Source organism: Armigeres subalbatus, chromosome 2, assembly GCF_024139115.2.
Source record: "Armigeres subalbatus isolate Guangzhou_Male chromosome 2, GZ_Asu_2, whole genome shotgun sequence".
NCBI lineage: Eukaryota > Metazoa > Arthropoda > Insecta > Diptera > Culicidae > Armigeres > Armigeres subalbatus.
The window spans coordinates 195,183,802-195,206,936 of record NC_085140.1 but is presented as its reverse complement, the minus strand read 5'-3'; the positions used below and the strand labels follow the sequence as shown (position 1 = coordinate 195,206,936).

At 40.0% G+C, this 23,135-nt stretch overlaps 1 pseudogene; it reads right to left on the bottom strand.

The window, feature by feature from the left end:
• Positions 1-387: 387 nt before the first annotated feature.
• Positions 388-23,135, bottom strand: part of LOC134209472 (tyrosine-protein phosphatase non-receptor type 61F-like) — a 90,650-nt pseudogene continuing 67,902 nt past the window's right edge.

Here is a 23,135-nt window from a genome sequence, read left to right as displayed (position 1 = left end):
CAATCGATTCGACCTGAAGCGTATCAGCACGTCATAGCCTCTGCTGTATCTCTTCTGGTGCGGAGCAGCTCAAGATCTATTAAACGACATCTGCTCGCAGTCGGCAACTGGAACGATCTCCGCGAAGCTTCTTCTTCGGCGCAAAACGAAGGAAGCGGCGCTGACGGATTCACTACCAGAGCCATTGTAGGCTGGCCCAGACTGCTGCACAATATTCCAGTGTGGAGCGAACGAGGGCACACAGAGACTTCAGACAATATATATCGAAAATTCGCCGTTCTAAATAAATCCCAGCGTCTTTTGGAAGCTTTCTCGGACGATATACGAGACATGCTGCTTGGATGTGTTAATTGCGAGTTCAAATAACTCCCAGATCCTTCACTTGATTTACGCGCCCGATTGTGGTGTACCGTGCAGGTTGTGGGCGAATGTGATCGGTTGCTCTTTCGCGAAAAAAGGTGATGACGGAACACTTGGCAGGATCTGCGTCAGCGGTTTACAGGCACCAACTGGCAAGAGATCTAGTTGTTTGCAGATAGTAGCAGTCGGCGATTGATTGATCAAAGGAAGATTTTAGGTCGTCAGCGTACGATAACCGGGGCTTTATGATCAATGCGCGCATCGTTGAAGTAGAGAGTAGAAAATCAGGATCAGATGACTTCCGTATACCGATGTTGCAGAAGCAATCAGGATCTGAAGTCTCCAATCGCTACCATCAGTTGTCGGTCCGACAAATACGATCTAAACCAGCGAAGAAGGTTGCTGCAATACCGAATCTATCGTTTCATATCACGATGACATGGTCTATCTTATCAAATGCGGCGGACAGGTCGGTGTAAAATGAGACATCTGGTCTGAGCCCGTTCAATCATGCTATCGGTGATAAACGACGTCAGGCACAAAAAGGTTGGTGGTCGTTGAACGTCCAGCAGTAAAAAACCGTAAAGTTGATCTGTACGGGAGATGCTATCGAGAATGCACAAGTTATGTGACCCCTCTGTTTTTATTCTGGGCACCAGAATGCAATGAACGCATTCTGGTTCTATGTACCACAAAGAGAGTGTTCCACTCTAGAACAATTCGAAAAATCTCTGTTACGCACATGTAGATGTTAAGTGCTATTCCGGAGTTTTCTTTGGATGACCATGAACCTATATATAATGGATTTCCATTCTATTATATGTACCACAAAGTGGTTATGCCACTTTTGAAACAACAAGCCGAAAGAGCTCTGGTTACGTGATCTTAAGGCCTACTCCAGGGTTTCTTGATGAGCATGAACCTATGCAATGGACGCATTCTATTATTCAAATTAATAAAGGGTTTTACTTTTAAAACAAGACGAAAGATTTCTGGTTGGCTGCGGTAGATCTGTATATCTATGCGTGGTTTGATGACTGTGAACCTATGCAATGGACGCATTCTATTCTTCGTACCATAAAGGGCTTTTACCACTTATTAAACAATCCAGAAGATCTCTGGTTACGCGTGTAGATCTTAATGCCTATTCCAGAGTTTTCTTGACGATTCATGAACCTGTGCAATGAACGCACTTATTCTATGAACCACAAAGGGGTTGTACCACTCTTTGAACTAGGTTGAAAGATTTGTTACGCGTAACCTTTTCTAAGTGGTTTTCTTTAAATTAACATATCCAGTTGCATTCTAATTCAATGTATCACAAAGCACAGGTTCAAGCTCCAGAGGTTCTCGGAAAACTTTAATTACTTAGAAAATTATGATGAACGTCTTATCAGTAAATATCAATGATCTGCAATCACTTATGACTTCTTGATTTCTTTATGCGCTACACTAACATCTTAAGTGTCTTCAACACTCAAACAATTGGACGAGACCATGATAAAGAAACAATTTAGACGACCCTAATAATGGAATTTTGCAAGAGATATACATCTAAGATCTAAAAGTGAGTTAAATATCAAACTTTTGCTTACCTAAAAGATTGCAAACTTTTTTACGCTCCACCCAAATAGGCCTTATCTTTTTACGCTCAAAATTCCAAATAACGCTCCCTCTTTATACGCCCTAATCTTGAAATAACGCTCCTTTTTAAGTGTTTGATTCAATTTACGCTCCCCCCGTTTTGGGCACAAAGGAATCGTTTGGTTGCTGATATAAATTGTAAAGACGTAATTGAAAATAAACAAACATTTGATGAATCTACTTTATTGATATAAGAAAGCTACCTTCAAAGCGCCATTCACTCAGTTAACGATTGAATGTTCAATTTTGCTCGGCATCAGTGATGGCCGTCGACGGAGGTTGCCGTAGAAAACATTAGCCGCGGTAGCGTCTATATCCATAAGGTTGGTTTAAAAATCGATTTGCTCCACAGTGCTCATCTGATTTCATATTCTGATTGTCCCCTGAAAATTTTAGCTCATTTGATTAAAACCGATTTGAAGTACTGCCGTTTCAAGTTTGCATGCAAATTAGTATGAGGAAATTTATTTTTTCATTATATACTGTTAGGGGTTTCTCCTTTGCCGTGCAGTAAGACGCTATGGCTACAAAGCAAGAACATGCTGAGGTATGGGTTCGATTCCTGGTCCGGTCTAGGCAATTTCGGATTGGAAAATTGTTTCGACTTCCCGGGCATAAAGTATCATCGTTAGGCCTCATGATATACCAATGCAAAATGGTAACCAGGCTTAGAAACCACGCAGTTAATAACCGTGGAAGTGCTAACAACACTAAGCCAAGAGGAGGCTCTGTCCCAGTGTGGGGATGTAATGTCAATAAGATAAAGATAATGCTAATGACGCTTTCCCCATTATGCGCAGATTAAAGAAAACCTACATAGGTAAAAGGAATACTGAACAGCCACCCAACGAAAACTGCATGTTACTAATCGCTCCAATCGATTTGTAAGACAGGTTATGAATCTTAGTCGATTGTTAAACTTCGAGGGCATCATCGAATGCAGTGCGACATAGTAGCCTGAATTTGTGTAAAAGCATCTTTCGCGCCACGATAGCAATGTTGCTCATGATGAGTTATGCAATTAGTTCAAGAAACCACGGTGGTTAGGCCAATTGATTTTTCAAATTGAATTTTCTTCAAATTGAAAGTGACGATGATATAATGATAGCAGTCCCAGCAGCATAAGATGCCTGCTGGCGGTGGTGGTTATGTAAAAATCGTCCGTAGCTATTCAGCAAAAGATATTTTATTACTAGAAGATTGTCGCTGTCGTCGCTGTCCGGAACATCTTTGCTGGCGAGGATAGGGGAGTTAAATGTCAAAGAAGAAAATCCATACGATTTGACAGCTGAAAATTCCCAAATATTCCGGACAGCAGAACAAAGGGAACCGAAGGACAATCTTTATCTAGTAACTAAAATATCTTTTTATTTACAGTATAAAGAGAAATCTTTTTCGCAAATTCAAATCTAATAGGGTAAATCGCCAATGCTGAACGGTTAATTTTGTCCCTCACTGTTGAACTCTCGGTTTCTACGGCTAATCAAACCTTCGCTTTGTATAGTAATGGTCCGACAAAAGGTAGAAGCTACATCAGTCTGATGTCTGTTAGATGCATGCATGAATGCATGTATGAACGGGGATTGGATGGACTGGAAACATTTACTGTGTGAAGGATTTTTTTAATAGTTTGACGTTGATAATCAACAGTTTCATTGTCTAATTTTCTCAGCTGCGTACGCGGCGTACCCTTCATGAAAGGTACCGCCGCTGCACTTTCTGCACCTGCTTACTTGATTTTATGAGTGAATAGCAGGGAATCATTTTTTGAATGCGCATGCGAACAAGCGACAAAGAGAACCAACGACAAAGCTTTGTTTAATGAGATAATAATGACAAAGATCCGAAAATTCTTGTTGCAACAAAAAAGAAGACAATTCTAATTGCTAACTTTTCATCCTGTTATTTTGCATTATTTCGAGCAACGGTTTTATGCTATCATAGTTTCTGCTTATTGAAATATTCATATTGAACAATGATTACCAAATTAGCATCGTATTTCGAAATATCAGGAGCATGCAAGGCAAATGATTCTTGTCATATTGTGTTGGTTTCTGATAAAGTTATTTGTCGCTAGGTGCGTTTGTCAGTAATTAAAACTCTGTTGATGACAAAGAGTATTGTTAGCGTCGCTCAATATTGATTTGAATAGTATTGCACAATGGTTCCAGAGCCAACCTAGCAAAGACAAAATGTTTGCGCCAAAACTATTAGGTTTTAAATATATAGTGTCTTTGGGAAAAATTCTGTTTTTGACGATTTTTTTCCATATAATGAAATTAGGGTGGCAAATTTATACTTCAGAAGTTCATAATATCAACTTTTTATTTTTGTAGCATCAGTAATGTTCCACAAAGTTGTAGAGCAATTAATTTTGAGCAACTTCGTCGAAGAAACCATTTTCTATCACTTTGCGGTTCACAAGTTATGAGCTTTTTCACAAATACGTTAGGCGGGTCCCTAAAATTTGGTATTCTTCATATAACTTTTTATACATTAATTTCGCATAAACGAGCACTTTTTAGAACTTTTGAAGCACCATTTTTGTTTAAAACATGGATTCATCTCTTATAACAAAAAGTTATTCGAATTTTGTATGAAAACATGTTTTTTCATATGCTTATTTCAAATGGAGCAAAACCGATTAACTATTGGTTTATCTGAAAGCTCCAATTTCTTTCTGTGTTTATGGTGGGAAAACTGAGAGAGTGTTTTTGTTTAAAGCGTTTTATTTCATTTTGAAAAATATGTTTAAAATCAAAACGGCTATATAACTTGATAAATAAACAAGATAGGTCCATGGGTCTCTTCAACAAAAAAGATGTGTCTTCTAGTTCTAAATGGTCCATAAAAAGTATCCTCAAAAATCAATACATAAAAATATATTTTAAAAAAATCGGGTTTTCGTAAGGAAATAAACATTAGATCAATCAGCAGTAGGCTGAACTAGAGAAGAGAGAATTCTTCGGTTAACCGGTTCATTCATACTGAATGTTTATATACGTTGAGATCACAAGCATGTCTTTTGTGTGCTACGTTAACATCAAACAGAAATCAGGCTACTATGCATATTAATGGTAGCTTGGTTTTCTGTTGGATATGTAGTGTTAAAAGTACGTCACTTTGAATTGTAGCCTTTGTTACAAGCTCATTCCTGTTTTTGATTAGATTTTTCGGTATCGCCAGTGGGAGAAAGCGAATATGACCAGTGGTTAGCTACTGAAATGTTTCTTTATTACTATTACGTTAAAAGCAAATCAACAGGTGGGAAAAATTCAGTGGTTTGCATTAAAGTTCGAAAATGTTGCGGAAGGCAAGTAATACAAAAACGAGCATTTCTTGAACGCAACAAACTTGGCTAAGTACACCAGGTACACTCAAGAGAAATTCCGGAACGGAAAACCTGAAATGGCGCAAATCTTCATCAAGCACGAATCAGAGTTGTAAAAAGGTGGGTAGGGGTTGAAAATTGTCTTTTCGCATTATGTAATTTGTAAATGAACCATAAAATTGTACTGCTCACAAAACAACTCTTCCGCTCATTTTTGGTCGCAACGGAAAAATATGCGCCAGATAGTCGCCTAAGAAAAATATAATAATCCATATAAAAAAGCTACTTCGATATTGTTTTAAATTCTACGCTACGTGGTACATCCCAGCGTAGAATACTCTGATAGCACGTGCTATTTGCAATTGCCGAGAAATTTTTCACATCTATGAAAGCCGGAAAATTATCACGAAAGTTGTAATTTTGTTGCAAGGCACAGTAACGTTAAAAAATCATACTTCCGTTTAGACCAGTTTACTTTGATCGATCTATTTTATTTCCTTACGAAAACCGCAAGGTTTTTTTTAAATATATTTTTATGTATTGATTTTTGAGGAATACTTTGAATGGACCACATTTAGAACTTAAAGGCACACATCTTTTTGTTGGAAGAATCCATGGACCTATCTTTGTTTATTTATCAAGATTAAAACATATTTTTTTTTACTAAAGAAATTTTAAACAAAAAACGCTCTTTCAGTTTTCCACCATAAACGCAGAAAGGTGCTTGAATAGAACCAATAGATTGAAAATTGGTTTGCTCTTTAGTTTTGAAATAAAAGCATATGAAAAACCTAAATTAATCCAATTTGAAGCGGTGATGATGCCTTCTCGATTAAATCAAGATATGGTAACTTTTTTCCACCCTATCTACCAAAAAATGTTGGTGCAATTTCTGCTTCTTCTGTAAAATAAGCATAATATATTAGTAGTGTTTCACGTGGTAATGTAGCATCGTTCCGACTCTTGGCAGCAGACAAGCACATGGATGTTGTCTTTAATCAGCTAAAAGCTATACATTCTATTTATTAAAAGTCAAATTGAATACAATAACTTACAAACTCGGTGTGATTTACTAGGAAGACAAATACTTCCCATCCTGAGCCATTGACACATCTTTAAACCATCAGACTTATAGATAGTTATTAGTTACGCCTATACATGTGAAATGTAATATTTTTTAGAGATGCTTGATAAAAGTCAGGGGTTCAAATTTAAAATACGCTACGTAGCGTAACATATTATGCTATAATCGTTAGTGAAGATCGTGAAATTTTCATCATCCATTTTTGACAGAGAGAATTTATATTAAAATTATTTCAAGCATTGTTATTTGGCAACACATTGATATAATTGTTATGACTATCCATCGGGTTGGTTTATAACATCATATCTCCAAGACTTACAAAAGGTTCGATTTCGAGTGAAATATATTAATGAACATTTTGAAAATTAAGCCAATATTCTCAAGGCCGACTTATATGACAATGATATGGAAATGCTAATATCATCTTCCCAAATTCAGTACGATAACATGTTCATGATAAAATTAGAGGCGAAAGTATAGATGATAGTCTCGTTAGGATACGGCAGGCATGAAGAGTTTTATAGAAGTCGATTTGGAAAGCCAGTGGAGATATAGGGCCAAATCCAGAAACCACGAGGTCGGTATAGGGGGAGAGGGGGTGTTGAAAAATGACCACGATAAGCCAAGCATGGGGGAGGGGTGTTGCTCGAACCACGTGGTTTTTTTTTAACAAAAATTTTGTAACAACAATAGCGGTAAAAAATACAAAATCATCAAAATTTAATGATTTAATAATTAAACGCAAAGCGCATCTTAGAGCCGATGCCCACGTAGCGTCTTTTTTCAACTCAGTGTTAAAAAGCACTTAGCATTAAGCATCGAGAAAATCTATAACGCAGCGTCGGTCGCAATGCCGATGGCTATCTGAGTTATTTGGCTAACTTAGCTTTTAGATCCTTTTTTCCATAAAAAACGAAAAGTATTGGTAGTTTAGCCCCAATTTCGCGCTCAAAAAAAATTGGGAAAGAAAATGAAAAAATATTTTTTAAAATTCCGCCGCGTAGATGGTTTTTGGAGAATACGCCGTCGGGACACTTTTTGCATCAGCGGACTACAGCTATAATTTTGAAAACTGTTCATGTTTTTACAATAATTCAAGAAAATCTTCAAAGAATGTCTTGTGATATTCAGGAAAATCCAGTAAAAAATTTCCTGTAAAACTTTGACCTTACTCATACAATCCTGATAAAGTGCCAGCATTCAGAATGTTTTTAAACAATTTTCTGGTGTTCTTGTTTGTAAATTTATACAAATTGGTCATGAAAAAACAAAATATCGCCAGTGTAAAATGCCGAAAAAGTAAAATTCCCCATGTGAATTTCTGTCTGAAAATTCAAAACAGTCTCGTGGAAAATACATATAATTTTTCGCAGTGTTCATATTTTCATATTTTTTTTATATTCTAATAAATTTCTTCGATGTTCTTCCGAATCTTCACCAGGAAATTCTATTTCATTTAAAATAGTTTTCGAACATTTTAGAGACTGAAATGTTTAGTTCCATACCTTTTACGACCAAAGGCATAGGATTGCCAATCCGAGATGACGAGTTCGATTCTCGCCCTGTCTAGGATGTTTCGCACAAACATTGTCGACATCCTAGTATAGTGTATCCATTGTACTTGAAACAAGATATATAATCGTGCAATGGCTAGTTATAAAAGCTTCAATTTATAACTGAGGAAATGCTACTAGAATATATCACTTGTTGAAAAGCAGACCAACTCAGCTGGAAGGATATAGAGAAAGGAGAAGATTCTAAATTTTCTCAAGAAAATCTTCGAATTTTCATGAGAAATTAAATAGCCAATGCCACATGAAAAACACTTGATATTACCGTTGATTTTGTTTTGGATTTTTGTTTTCAAATTTGGAATTTTGAAATGAAATTTTTACGCTCTTGTGAATTCTATCACATTTTTAAATTCTCCAAATATTTTTTTATTGAGGCATTATTTAGAATTTACTTGAAGAGTCTTATGGATTATCTTAAACAAATACTTTGGATTTTCAAAGAATAAATCTTTAGAATTAATAAGGTTCGTGTTTTTTAATTTGCACCATAAATTCCAAAATTATGGAAATTCATTCTTCTTCGGAAAGTCATTTGATTTCTTTGTAGGTTCAGCTAAACATTGCTTTAAATTCACTATGCAAAGAAGCTAATAAAGAATGATTTAAAATTTTAAGGAATTTTCACATCAGAAAATCTTTAAAATTTTGATTTAATTTTCTAAGGAATTCTATTGGAATTGTTTCAAAGCGTCAAATTCTTCAAGGCACTACAAAGTGCAATTTTTTTCGTTATTTCCACTTTAAAACATCGAAATATCCTCGAAATTCATTATTGGTGTTTTAGATGAACTTTTCAATGATTTTCTACTGAAAATCTTAGAATTTCCATCCGAAATATTTTGGTATATTCCAAGTACCTTTTGAAATTAAAAACGCTGGAAATTTCTAAGATTATTTTTGAAAACGAAAATTTCCATTGAAATTCTCTAGGGAAGCAAGAATTTCCTTTGAAGATTCATTAAATTTCTTAATACCCAGGATTTTGAAAAAACTTTAGAGATTCTGTAAAAAGTAAGCTGGATTTTTTTTCTAATTTATACCGAAAGTCTTTTCGAATTTGATGCTTATTAATTTTCATCGTAAATATGCATTTAAGATCCTTCTACGATACTTCTAGTTCTTCACAAATTTCTACCGAACCTTTTTTAGGAACTTTTCCACAGAATTGAAAAAATCGTTGAAATACTGAAGATTTTTCCGTGGAGACTAAGAATTTCTTTCTAACTATTCTGAAGGGTTTCCCTTTGCAACTCAGAATAATTATTCTTGAAATTAGGAAGACCTTGGAATTTAAAAATTCATCCAAGCAATACATGCTCTAATTAGAACATTAGGCATTTTAAATTTTTCGACTGGTCAATGCACAAAATTTAGTAGTGCGTATGAAAGGTTATGATATAGAGAAGTTTGCATTTAAAATCAACATGAAATTCTAACAGCTTTTTAAATTCATAAAAGGGTCTTTAGAACTAAGAAGAGTCCGGCGATATGAAAAAGTACAGTGTTCCAGAAAAAACACTCCAATTCCTAAAACAATCTAGGTAAATAGTGTTATATAATAACGATTGAAATTGAATTCCAAACAAATCTCAACCTTTTCAGGACGGATGGGTCATATATGCTCAGCGCGTTTTAGATTGTTATTAAATCACAAAGAGAAGCTAGACCACCATTTTCAGTAAAATTGTTCATCTAGATATTGGTTTTACAGAAAAAATATGGGGAGTCAAATTTGACTGGGACCCTGAAAACTCAGTTATCCGAAACTTTGGGGAAGATTTCTGATTCTAAGAGCATGCAAATGAAGCTGGAAATGTTTTAGAATCATTCTGAACACCGATAAGATGGTCATCCTGAATGTTGTCAAAGATTGCTCTCAAGTTCAGCCCCACGGCTTCGGTGATCAATCATGACATTTGTAATGTCCTCATCATCGGTAAGGTACTCCAATCCGATGAAATAAGCATATGATCCTTCTAATTTCCATTAACACAGATCTAAGAGACAAGGTACCAAAATTATCTTGAGAGTCAACATCAACAAGCTGCACAATGATTCATGCCTTTTTTGTAGGGGTTTAGAAGCACCTCGTCTACGGACTTGGATGATTAAGTAAGTTCAAACAATACGACTTCCAGGACGTTTTTAAAACTTAAAAGTTTTGTATAACCTGCCGAGCTGGCACGAACACCAGAAAGACGACCTACTGTTGAGATCGAAAAACGCATCTGTTAAAGTCACAATCAAGTGGTGGAATTAAATGGAAGGTACAAACTCGTCTTAAGGACAAGTAAAGATATCCAATAAAAGCTCAACATAATTTTTTAACTAGGGAAATTATCAGTTGTCATAATGCACATTTGTCCCATGTTGGGATTTCTATGTACATGGGGACAATTATGCGTAGAACGGCAGTGTAGTAGCTTGTACAAATAACAATGGGTCATATCAACCCAATGGGACTCCACGATATTATATATCATACATCATCATAATTTGGTTAATTGATAAATCGAATGATCCAACTCCAAAATGATAATTGATCTATAATAAATTCATTCTTTATGAGTCGTTATGAAAAGACCATACATTGACTGAAGTATATTCGAGATATGGAATAGAAGTTCCTTGGGGAAATTATTCGAAAGACATCAGAGTGACTGGAGAAAATATGTTTACATGGCATCATTGATTCCACGAGTCAATATCAAAATAAATTTCAATGAAGAATTAGAAATTTTGAGAGAGCCAGCCCTAGATTATTTATCAGAGAAAATAGAAATTTTCCATAATAGAATTGGAAATTGCCAACAAAGAAATCAGGGTATGAGTATTGAATAAATATAGAATATTGTAGTATCGCAAAATTTCCATAAACAGTTGAAATTTTCCGAAACAATAATAAATTAGCACTTGTAAAAGCAAAATTGCAATTATGTATTTAAAAAATCAATTAATAAAGAAATTAAAAATATAGGGATATTTTGGAAAATTTCTAAACCATTACAAATTTTTCTCGAAATTTTATAACACATTTCATGAGTCCGCATTTTTGGTATCCTCCTGATGCATCGAAGGTATGCGAGTTCTAGATAACCTAATACCTGACACATTACAAACATGGGGTTGAAAATCTTCAAAATATGACCACGTGGTTTGATGGCCATCAGCTTCCCACTGATATTCTTCCTCCCCTTCATACGGAGCGCTACAGAAGGAAGTCGTGCGATATGTGCCATCACAAATTGCCCTGCCGCTTTCAAATCGACTCTATAAAAACATTCTTCATGCCTGCCGTATCCTAACGGAACATCAATTCTATACTTTCTCCCAAATCTATCAGTCCAATGAGTTTGGAAGATGATATTAGCATTTCTATCATTGTAAATCGTTGAACTCACGTAGAAGGATTTATCATATTACTAATTATCGATTTGAGGCTACTTCAATACGAATCGCAGTTGCCATCAAAACGCTAATTAATGTTAAACAGACGTCAAATACATTTAAGATTATCAACCAACGACACTCTCACCCCTTCGCCAAGGCCAATGATGCAATTTTGAACGATTCCAAATATAACACCAGATGACTAGAAAAAACCGTATATACATAATATTAAGGTCATGGAAATAAGGAGATGGTAGGGTATCCACCGGTTTGAACCAAATGGCGGTTTCAGATGAGCCATCAAATGAAGTTGATTTATTTCATTTAAAGGACATGTTAGTAATTTCGCGATTTTAGTTTGTATGGAAGCTTAGTTCATTATCTTCTAAGAACATCCTGGGTGCACATATTTATGCTTAGTTTCCATTGAAAACTTAATAAATTAATTTAACTTGATTCGTACCATGGTTTGAACTACACTGTTCATGGTTTGAAACTAAATTCGTACCATGGTTTGAACTACCGCAGCAGCCAGCAGCTCCTAAATATAATACTCAATCACATGCATGAAACGCTGAGGAAATCTGTAGAAAAGAAGCATTATTCATCTCGCATTCGATTAGTAACTCGAAACGTGAAAATCGTCTAATTATCTTATATGAAAATCGCGATTTTCATATTGGAAAATGTAAAACAAAATGCTCCAAAGAAAAGCATGCAGCGCTCCAAGCGGACAGCAGCAGAACATGACTGCATTTACAAGTTCAAACCATGGTACGAATTCTAGTTCAAACCATTATCGCTTTTTACCTTTGTATAAACGTTACTATTTTATCTATTTAAAGCGTTTATCAATTGTATGATGACGTCAATCGATTATGATGAAAATGCCAGCGTTCTTTTGATATATTGATCTTCAATTGCCAAAGCCAAGTAAAAAATGCGTTCTTATGAGCTTTTGAAATATGCCACTGGTGGGGGATTTGGCAACTATGACGTTTTTAAATCGTTTATTTTATTACTTAAACAATATGTAAGGAATGTTTGTAATAACCCATCACTTCCAGTATAACGCCCAAATATTCCATTCATACTGTTTCAGGTTCATTTCCTGCCACGAGATGTACTCTTACTGATTTCAAATGGTTCAACCAGATACGCTTTTCAATTTTTTTTTAGTTCGGGAACCATGATTGATACCTCAAAACGAAAACTATATCCGCAATTCTTGCCCTGACTTCACTTCACCATAACTCCACACCACCCAAACCAAAACAGCATTGAAGCATCAATGAAACCCTCTTTTCCCTTCCAATGTATGACACAAAACAACGCAAACAGCGCAACACTATCATGGCCACGAGCGTACGAACGAACCAGTAGTTAATCGTGTCGCTATCGAGCGCAATTTCTGTTGCCAACGATGAAACTTTAATAACCGTGTTGGTGCGAATGTCTGATAAAGCATGTTTATCATATACGGCAATATCATCAATGAGCCGGCTCTAAACTTCTAAGCGCGTGCGTTGTTCGTCGATTAGTTTCGTGTTCAACAAGTTCACATTGCAAGCTTTGAAAAGCTTTGGTTGGCTGCGTTAGTGTTATTGATACTGTTGCAAAGGAGGATTCAACCCATCGAGCGAACGTAATTTATATTAAAGCGTGGTAGCTGCTCAATGCTCATAGTCCTGATTATATGGGAAAATGGAAAACCGTCAAACCATTTTCCTTGTCAGTTGCGAACGTAGCATTAATCAATCTTGATGAAATTAAATAGCATGAAATTAGAAGAGTGGTTTGCGAATGCAACTTGTTGCGATAAAACTGCCAAGTCTAAGTATATGAAAATCGTGTGAGTTTTTGAGGTTGGGAAATGTGACTATACAGACACATACAAACATACACACACACACACACATACACACACAGACATCATCTCGTTTCATAAAAACTGAGTCGAATGGTATAAGAACTTAACTATCAGATGTTTCTGTAAAAAGTCTGTTTTCAGAGTGAATGATAGCCTTCGGTACAACTTTGTTGCATGGAGAGCGCAAGTAAAACATGTTTTCATACAAAACTCGAATAACTTTTGTTATAAGAGACAGATCCATGGTTTTTAAATAAAATGTGCGTCTTCAAAAGTCCTGGTGCCTCGGAACAAGGTTTATGCGAGAAATTAATGTATAAAAAGTTATGTGGAAGAATACTGATTTTAGGGACTGTCCTAACTTATTTATTGAAAAGCCCATAACCTAGAACCATAAGGATAGAAAATGGCTCTTCGGCAAAGTTGTTTCAAAATTAATTGTCGGCTAACTTTGTGGAACATTGCACAAGTTTTACCGAAAATTAAAAGTTGATATTATGAACTTCTGAAATATAGGTACCACCCTAATTTTCACTATGAAAAAATCGTGTAACATGAATTTTTTTCCTGAAGACACTATATATCTAAAACTAATAAGTTTTGGCGCAAACATATTTTGTCTTGCTAGATTCGACTTGTGACCATTGTGCATTGCGGTGTATCGTTTGGCTGCCCTTCGAGAGAGTCATTCGACATGAGGTTTTGTGCAAGTACGTATTTGGGAACATTACAAAAGCTGCGCAGTGTATAATACCATCCAAAACTGTCATTAAAATGGCAAATTGGTGGAAAGTGATTTTTAAGAACTGTTCCATTTTCCATCTCACTCAACATATATTCATCTCATCGAAACAAAGAAATGGCACCAATTTCGTCGTTTCATTTGCTAACATGCGTGCTTAATGGTTGAAAAAAATCAATAAAAATAATTAACAAACCAAATACCTTTTCTTTGCTTTGTTTTTCGTGAGACCAATATTGGAGCTATGAGATGACGTCCAGGAGCAGTAACCCTATGTAGTTATAAAGTTCATCACTGAGTTTGCGAATTGAATGATACATAATTCTTGAAAATAAATCGAGAGATAAAGGGAGAGTAATTCTGCTGAGACCGGGTCACTATTTTGCACGAAGTTCTTAAAAATTTCTAAATTTATGTTTATTCGTAAGCTTTTAAGGAGTATATTAGGGATTCGAGTTAAATTCTTCAAAAGATAGACCTCGATAGTTATACACAAAATCTTCTTCTTTATTACATTACATCCCCACACTGGGACAAAGCCGCCTGCAGCTTAAAGGTGTTCATTACACCTCCTATAGTTATTAACTACGAGGTTTTGAAGCCAGGTTACCATTTTGCATTCGTATAATTGCGAGGCTAACATGATGATACTTTCATGCCCAGGGAAGTCGAGAGCATACCTAATCCGAAAATTGTCTAGACCGGCACCGAATCGAAACCACACCTCAGCATGGTCTTTGCTTTGTAACCGCGTTTTACTGCACGCTAAGGAGGCCCCCGTCAAAATCACGGAGCCGTATTCAGATATGTTGTATTAAATAACTTCAAGAATTTTTGGCCAAACGTACATAACTTGATAAGAAAACATACACCTGAGATTTTGCGATACACAATAACCATATGCGTTAGCTTTCATCGATGTATTATATTCAAAATCGTGGTTCAGATAAGGAAAATACTTTAGAGATAGTGCCAAATAAGATGTGCTGTCTATTTTTATTATTAAAATTGAGGGATAACCTTCCTCTTCTAACGATATGCTGATCTCTAGATCTGACTGAGAAATGTGAGTTAGACAGTTTTTGTGGTCAAGAATTAATAAAACGAGGGTCCATCAAATGATTTCGTATAATCAACGAAAGGTTCATCTTTCTGAAGAATTTCCACTCGATCCCTAATATACTCGCCGAAAGCTGAATGAATATAAATTCAGGCATTTTTAAGAACCGTTACATTATCACACCATCTCTATTTGGCCGGCTTGTCTCCGTCGCCGTCGCCTCTTCTCCGAGGAGGCAGTTGTACTTCCCTGTAGGGTTCGCTGATCGCCGTCTCTGCTGCACGGCCATGACTTGTGATTCACCACCGAACTGGGCCGAACTCGTTGTATCGGTAGAGGTTGAAATCCCGGCACCGGAAGGCAGTTCGTTGTCATTGTGGCACTTGAGGCTACCGTCTGGGCAGGTTTCTGTTGACGATGATCCACAAGGCCCCATCTACTTTTCGCCACACCTGCTCCATTTTTTTAAATCGGAACAATTACTGTTGCAGTCATCAAATGCCATTCTATCGTTCCAAACGATAATACAATCTATTGTTCGTATTTTATTATTCACAGCTTTACTCCATACTCAACGATGTGATTCCGATATTTACGCTACTCTTCACACCCTTCAAATCTGTTAATCACTTATCTGAACACATTGGCATATAACACTCCACCCAAATTGCCACCTTCATGAATTTCACCCACAACAACGAAGATTAAATCTCCCAACGCACACTAATCTATAATTACTCCATTCAGCTTTTGCTTAAATTTGGTACGCGAAGATCCATTAAAAGATATTACAATATCACGCAATGACGACACATCTACTCTCATTTGGACTGGTTTTCCCGTTTTCTTTTGTCACTTCTCCCAGCGCCGTATGCAATACATCCGTTCTATATTACCTTCAGCCGGATCTGAACGTGCTCGGATTTTCCCACGACCCTTTAACAACAAAGTAAGATCATATTTGCTCCATCTTCAACAGGAGCAAACTTTTTTCATCTGAAAAATAGTTTTCGTTGCTGGGAAAATTTTCATTCATTGCTTTTTCCTGTCCGATTCGTCAGATGCTGCTAATAGAACCACGGTAGGTCTTGCACACAACCATACACAGCAACATACTTCTCTGCACAGTGCCTTTGCCGCCGACGTTATCGCAGAACCTCACCTCCATTCGGATTCAATCCACAAATTGGCAGTGAGAAAAACATCGAGAAATGTGTTTCATATTTACAGCGAGCGTCGACTACTTCCCACCGACCTGGTGTTGTTGGTTGTTGTCATTGTTGTCGTTTCCACGTACCAACACAACATGCACGTGCCACTGAACCAGGAAACTGACTTTCCTCTCCTAAACAGGAACGGTGAAACCCATTATTCTTGAGCGCTCCTTGTAGCATGCCACATCACTAAACGCGATGATGGTTCATACAACCGTGAGAAGCGTGCAGTGGATCTTTTCGATTAGTAATCTCGGAACCATGTGGATAGGGCTGTCGATTTTTATCAAATTTGTCAAATTGCGAACCACATACCACGCTTTGCTAACGCGTTTTCACTATTTATTCATTGTTTTATATTATGTTGTTATTTGAGCAGCGAGTGAAAGCTTCATGGAAAGCGGATCACTGCAGGTATTTTGCCATTTTAAAAAGAATGCTTAAAAGTAAAGTAGAATAACAAATTTTATGATGCTGAAGGCAAATATGATCATTATGAAGATTTAAAAACTTTATATACTCCAAAAAAGAGGATCTCTAGAAAGATTCCTGCACATCTTCCCGACACCTTTTTCCCATTCCACCTGTAACTGGCCTGTTTTCCAGATTCTTTCTGACTATCAGCATGTGCAGACGAGTGGTCAAGGCTTGTGCTTTGTTTTATATCTGAATAACCGTGTGCCGCTCGGGCCAGTACAAGCTTCCAAGTCCAAGTCCGGTTTTCCATAGAAGTAAAAAAAAATGAGTGATTCGGACGAGGACTTGCTTATATTACGACACTGGTGTCAGGTGGGGACACAAAACAGACCTGATACGACGACGCCTCCGACGAGACAGGAGGCTTGTGCAGGCCCAATAAGCCGCCCGGAAAACCGCTAACTGGTCACGAACAAGAGATAATACGACTCGATAGGAATCGGCAAAACCCAGGCGACGAATACAGGATCACGATTGAAGTTGGAACATGGAACTGTAAGTCGCTAGGTTTTCGCAGGCTGCGACAGGATGATCTATGATGAATTACATCCCGCAACTTCGACGTCGGCGCTGCGTGCAGAAGATTTGCTGGACAGGGACAGAAAGTGTGAAAGCGGCTACCTTCTACCAAAGCTGTGGCACCACCAACGAGAGCTGGTGAACCGGCTTCATATTGCTGGGTAAGATATGCACCAACGCGGATTGCGGCAGCCAATCAACGCAAGGGTGCATGCTGAGGATAATAAAAGGTTGCCGTTTTGAAACCTGCCAGCCTAACGAGTTTCCTGTTTTAGCTGGAATGGCTTAAGTGCCACTCCCGAGTGAGACCATTAACCTGATCGAAGGTTGCCTCGACCTAGTGAGACCCTTCCAGGGGAGGGGTAAGATTTTTCCCAAAGAGCTCAAGGAGACAAGTGGGCTGTTCAGAAAATTGGATGCCTTGACCGTGAGGTCTAGCAAATAGAGAAATTGGTGTGAACAGAGGTGATTTCCGCTTATGACAAAGCAATATCTGCGGTTGTTATCATCATTGGAAGACTTAAACTAATACACTGAACAAAGCCACGTTCGAATGGAGAGAATCTGGTTGAGTAAGGGCCAACTCCCAGAAAATAACCAAAAGAAACCTAAAAAACGACCGAAATGTGAAAATACTCCTCCTTAACCTCTTCAAATTTTTCCCATCAGTTCAAACCAGAGCTACTGTGTACTGAAAAAAGCATTTATTAATTCATTTTATCGTTTATTCATCTTCTTTACTGACATTCGATTCTTAAAACTAGGCCTAGCTACAAATCTATTTCCCTCTACCTGTCTAACTGCCTGACTCTCTATTGACGGTGCGACTTAAACTGGTGCGGTAATTCACTCTGGCGGTGCGGCATTCAATTTTTCTGGATTGGCGAATAAGCCAACCACCGCTGATGTACGGGCGAACGGTAGGGCTATCGGCCTCGGCCACGCCAGCGGATTGGCTACATAGGGGCTTTCATTTGCCATGCGCATGGGGAAAAATAATGGAACATGCATGTTACTCACTCTGTTCGTTGCATACCAACCCGGAGGCGTCGGCGGTTCTCCATTGCTGTTATGCCACGCGTCACGCGGTCTCTCCCCACGGACTCCGAAAATGTTCACGTCGCCCATATCACGCCGGTCGCTGTTGTCGATGACGCCTCCGGCGCGAAATTGTGGACCGCTCGACGGGGTAATTGCCGTCGGCAGGGCGTCGAGCCACGGTGTGCGCCTCCCGATCCAAAGGTCGCCGGTTCAACCGGCTGTAGAAAAAACTTTACGCGACTGTGTCACGCCTTCCAGCATGCCGTCACCACGAGAAAGGATGAATAAACTTGATTACCGGTTCCTAACCGGTCTGTTGCCCTGCCAAGGGCGCGGAAAACGTGTGTGCTGCCCTCTGGTCCACGTGTACCACCGGGACGTCTTCGTAGGTAACGGGTCAAAGCAGTTCTCCACTGGGTATGGGTGGTGGGTCGGGCCTGCAACTTGCCACAATCGCTTTAGACCCGCAAGTCTACACTCACCACCTAATCGCCAGAATGCACCAATAACTTGATTACAGCTAACTTCAAGAACACACCATGACGCGATTAGAAACTGAATAGTTTGCCCTCTTCCGTAGACCAGAACGAAGTGAACGAGCTAAGTCCTTGATCCTCAGGATCAAAGCGCGAGATTCTATGATCGTCGTTAACATGCTGAATCACGAAGTGATTTCACGAAGGTCAAAATCGCCTCTACCCATACACCAACATCCATATTCGGCGGGTAAAGACCCTCCTTTTCCTTAGAGCTTCCAAGTGGAACGATCAATCTACTTGTCTCCCACCCGAAGATTGTAATGATTCCAACAACGAATCGAAAGCAATCCTTACAGGGTCATTGCCGGGCCTTTGGCACATGGCCGCTGAGATATATTGGGCTTGAACGGCGGTTATTATTTTTGCGCTACATATTTGAGCGGAAACTTAGTTCAGTGAATTATTGAGTGTAGAAAAAATGAACATTACTGGTAAACACTCAAAGGGAGCTTTTTGAATTCAAGGGGTAGTTCAACGGGGAAATTCATCATTACGGTGCTACTTTGTACACCCTATTTGAAATTCAAACATTATTCATGGTACTGTTACAAACTATAGCATCATCAACGGGCACTGCCCACACGAAGGGAGAAGAAAGAAGCGTTCTACGCACAGCTGGAGCAGACATACGATGGGTAACCACTGCGGGACGTCAAAATCGTCATCGGCGATGAACGTGCCAGGTAGGAAGGCGGAAACGTATAGACTGGTCATCGGACCGGATAGTTCAACACCGTATCGAACGACAACGCCAACGATGCATAAACTTTACAGCCTCCTGTAGGTGGTAGTCCGGAGGCACCTTTTCCGCAAGAATATCCATAAGGCTACTGCTCGACCGATGGTAAATTTTCTCCGACATCACGAACGTCCCCACTTACCGCAGTGTGAATATTAACTGGGCCACTACCCTCTCGTTGCCTAGTATGCTCCGCTCAAAACTCATCACGTGTACAACACGTCGGAAGTCGACGCCTGCGGCTAAACATTGGGCGGCCATAAGTAGACTAGCCCAAGACTACAGGCGAGCAGCAGCGAATGGCACCTCTAACGGTGAGGCAGCGCGCAGCCGTCTCTGAAGATGGCTGAGAGATATTCAGATCCGGCATTGGAGCGACCGCAAACCGCTGCACTTGGTACGGTGCCCGGATCGAGGAAACTGACTGGTACGATTGACAATGTTGAGTCATATTGAGGAGAGAACGCAGCATAGCGAGCGATTGCGCAACACCGCACGAGGTGCGAACATGTATCATACAAACGGGCGTGGGATCAAAAACTCGATTTTCCGGAGGAAAAGGGCCACAGGAGAGACGAGACAGTGAAGAGACGGAGCCAACTCGTATACGCTAATAACCACGAAAGTTCTATGAGAAGTTGAACCGTTCGTGAGGGGCCACGTGCCACAGCTTCTCCGATATGCGTAAGGACATAAACGGGAGCCTTCTACGAACGAGCGTGAGGTGATCCAAAGGTGGCGGCAGCACCATTAAGAACAGGCTGAATGGCAATGCAGACGAAGATGGCGGTATGGTGAGGACCCGGGAGAACGCGCGCGAGGGATACACTTACCGGCCCGGATCTCCAGGGAACCAGATGGCCGGCTGAAGAACAACAACGACCCCTGGGGTTGACTCAACTACCGGAAGCTGCGATGTAAACACAGGTGGGCACTGGCTAGAGCGCTGCACTGGGTCATTACCAGATTTAGAAGGAAGTATTGCGCAGGAGTGGATGGAAGGTGTCGTGTCACCATCTACAAAAGGGCATAAGCTGGTTGTAGCAACTAGCGCAATTTAGCTGAACGCCGCCTACAAGGTCTCCTCCCAAATTTATGCCGTCGACTAACCAATGGTGAGAGTTCGTGGGCAGTACCAGGCGAGGTTGGGGAACGCCCACCACGACCAGGTCTTACGGCTGCACCGGTAGAATGCCGCGAATACAACGGCCGAACATCTCACATAGCCGCAATGATACAATCGATTCGGGACCAGCTATGGCAAAGCATGCACGAAAACGGATTTCCGATAAACGAACGTTGATCAAGCGACGATGGATCGGGTGATGTGCGTAGTTCGAGTTTCAGGGCATTTCGAGTCCCTTCGAAAGCAGAGGTTACAAGAGATGGTCTTTCGTGTCTGCTATTCAACATCGCTTTGGGGGGGTAATACGAAGAGCAGGATTACACAAATGGTACATTTTCACAAGTCCGTCCAGCATGGCTTCGCCGACGACATGATATTATGGCACGTAACTTTGAGAAGATGGCCACATCAGACTGAAAGAAGCGGATTGGACTAGTCATCAACACTCGAGACGAAGTACATGGTAGGGAAGGGTACAGAGAAGACATGCCACCCACCGAGTTTTGCATCGGGGTGACGAAATCGAGGTGGTTGAAGAATTCGTGTACTTGGGCTCACTGGGACCGCCAGTCTGGAATACATAACAATAAATAACAATGTAGTTGTGTCATTCCACTCTTGAGTGAAGCCGAGTGATTTCGTATTCAAATGCGTGGCTAATGCCACAACTGCCTGTCCTGCAAAACAAGGGTTCAGCATACCAGCTTAATCTCAGCCACCTGCTCACCCAACCAGGAGAGAACAGTTGATTCTTCTGATTACGCCAATCCGGCCCCTTCGGGTAGTGGCTGAAGGAAATTGAGGATGGTAAAGGTCGAAAAGAGTTGACGGTACCGGCATGGAGCAGCATTAATACGGCCTGAAGCTTAAGCTTGCAATTTGGTTCTGTTGGCAACCAGGAACATGAAGAGCCAGGCTAGCCTGGAAGGCGCGTCTCCCCTTCCATAGTATCTCAATCATCGCACAAGAAGTGTTATTTTGCACTCAGCGATAGAGAGCTATTGCAGAAAAGAGGAGACAAACAAGCGAGCCGGCCTCGTCAGGCAATAAGCGTAACTCACAGAACGCAAAAAGGCGTCAGGAGAGCCCAGACCAGGAAAGCAGGCTCACGAAAGTCGCAAGACAGGTTGACCGACGTAAGAAAGCTTGCCGAAACAAGCCAGTCAATCACCGACCCGAAAAAGCAAACCCGATCAAGACAACCAGCGGTTGACGGCTGTCCCGACAAACGATAACCAGGTAATAGAAGCGAAAAAGCGATAACCACGCGCCCGGCGAGCTTGCAGGAAGAGGATGCGCTTATAAAAACAACAGACCGCAACACCGACGTGTTCAAGTCGGGAATGCAGCGCGTTGAGAGGCTGGCGGACATCGATTTTCAGGTTTTTCAAATAAGGCGGGCGAGAGCGAGCGAGATGATCCTTGTCCTCATATTGAGCGCTAGGCCAGGTGGTCTTAGGTGAGGGTGTAGATGTAGAAGTGAGGGCTCTGCACAACGAGATGATCCTCCAATGTAAACAGCTTGACAAAGTCACGACAACGGGAGAGGTCGCCTCAACCATCAAAAACCAAGGTGAGGTGATATCAACACAGACATCCATCGCCATCCGCCTGCGAAGAGTGCGTGCAGATTGCTACGATGAAGTTACAGGCCAACGACGCCAACGAGGTGATCAAAGTTGGTAAGCTGAAAGTTGGCTGGTCAGTATGTCTAGTTACGCTCTAAACGAGCGTGTTACACTACCATGCCCAGGATGAATTGCAGACAACTGGTATACTGCTGGTGGAACAGAGCAAATTGAAACTCAGATAAACCGTCCTCATGGCTAGAAGAAGATTGTAAAAAGGCCTGCCGAAGAAGTTAGAGAAAACGCATCAATATTCAAACGGCGAGGTTGGTCAGCAAAAAGCCTACTGACACAGACTATCGATGCAATCAAATCGAACCCATCATGGGGAGACGCCTATCGGGTCACTGGCCCCTCCCGAGTGATGTCGAATGAGGCTGAAGACGATAATTGCAGTCGTATTCTCACACCACGGCCCAACCAATTGACCTCCAGCAGCGAAGGTAGGAGTAGACGACGAAGTGGTGGCGAAGGTGACTATAGAGGAGCTAATGACGGTAGCAAAGTGTTACGTTTAGTATTAAGTCTATCAAAAGCAGGTCTCGTTAAGATCACAAAGAAAAAGATCAAAGCATGTAAATCAAGGGAAAAGCATTCTGCACGCCCATACTGAAAACATCTGTATCATTACTAAAACTACCATACGTCTTCCGCCGCATAACGGTCGGTTGCCGCATAACCGATAGCCATATAACGGTCGAATTTAAACGAAGCCCGAACAGCGCACCCCTGCAGTCGAACAAAAGGCCTATGGTCGTAATGGTAAGGTAGTACGTAACTGAACGAAGCATACCGAT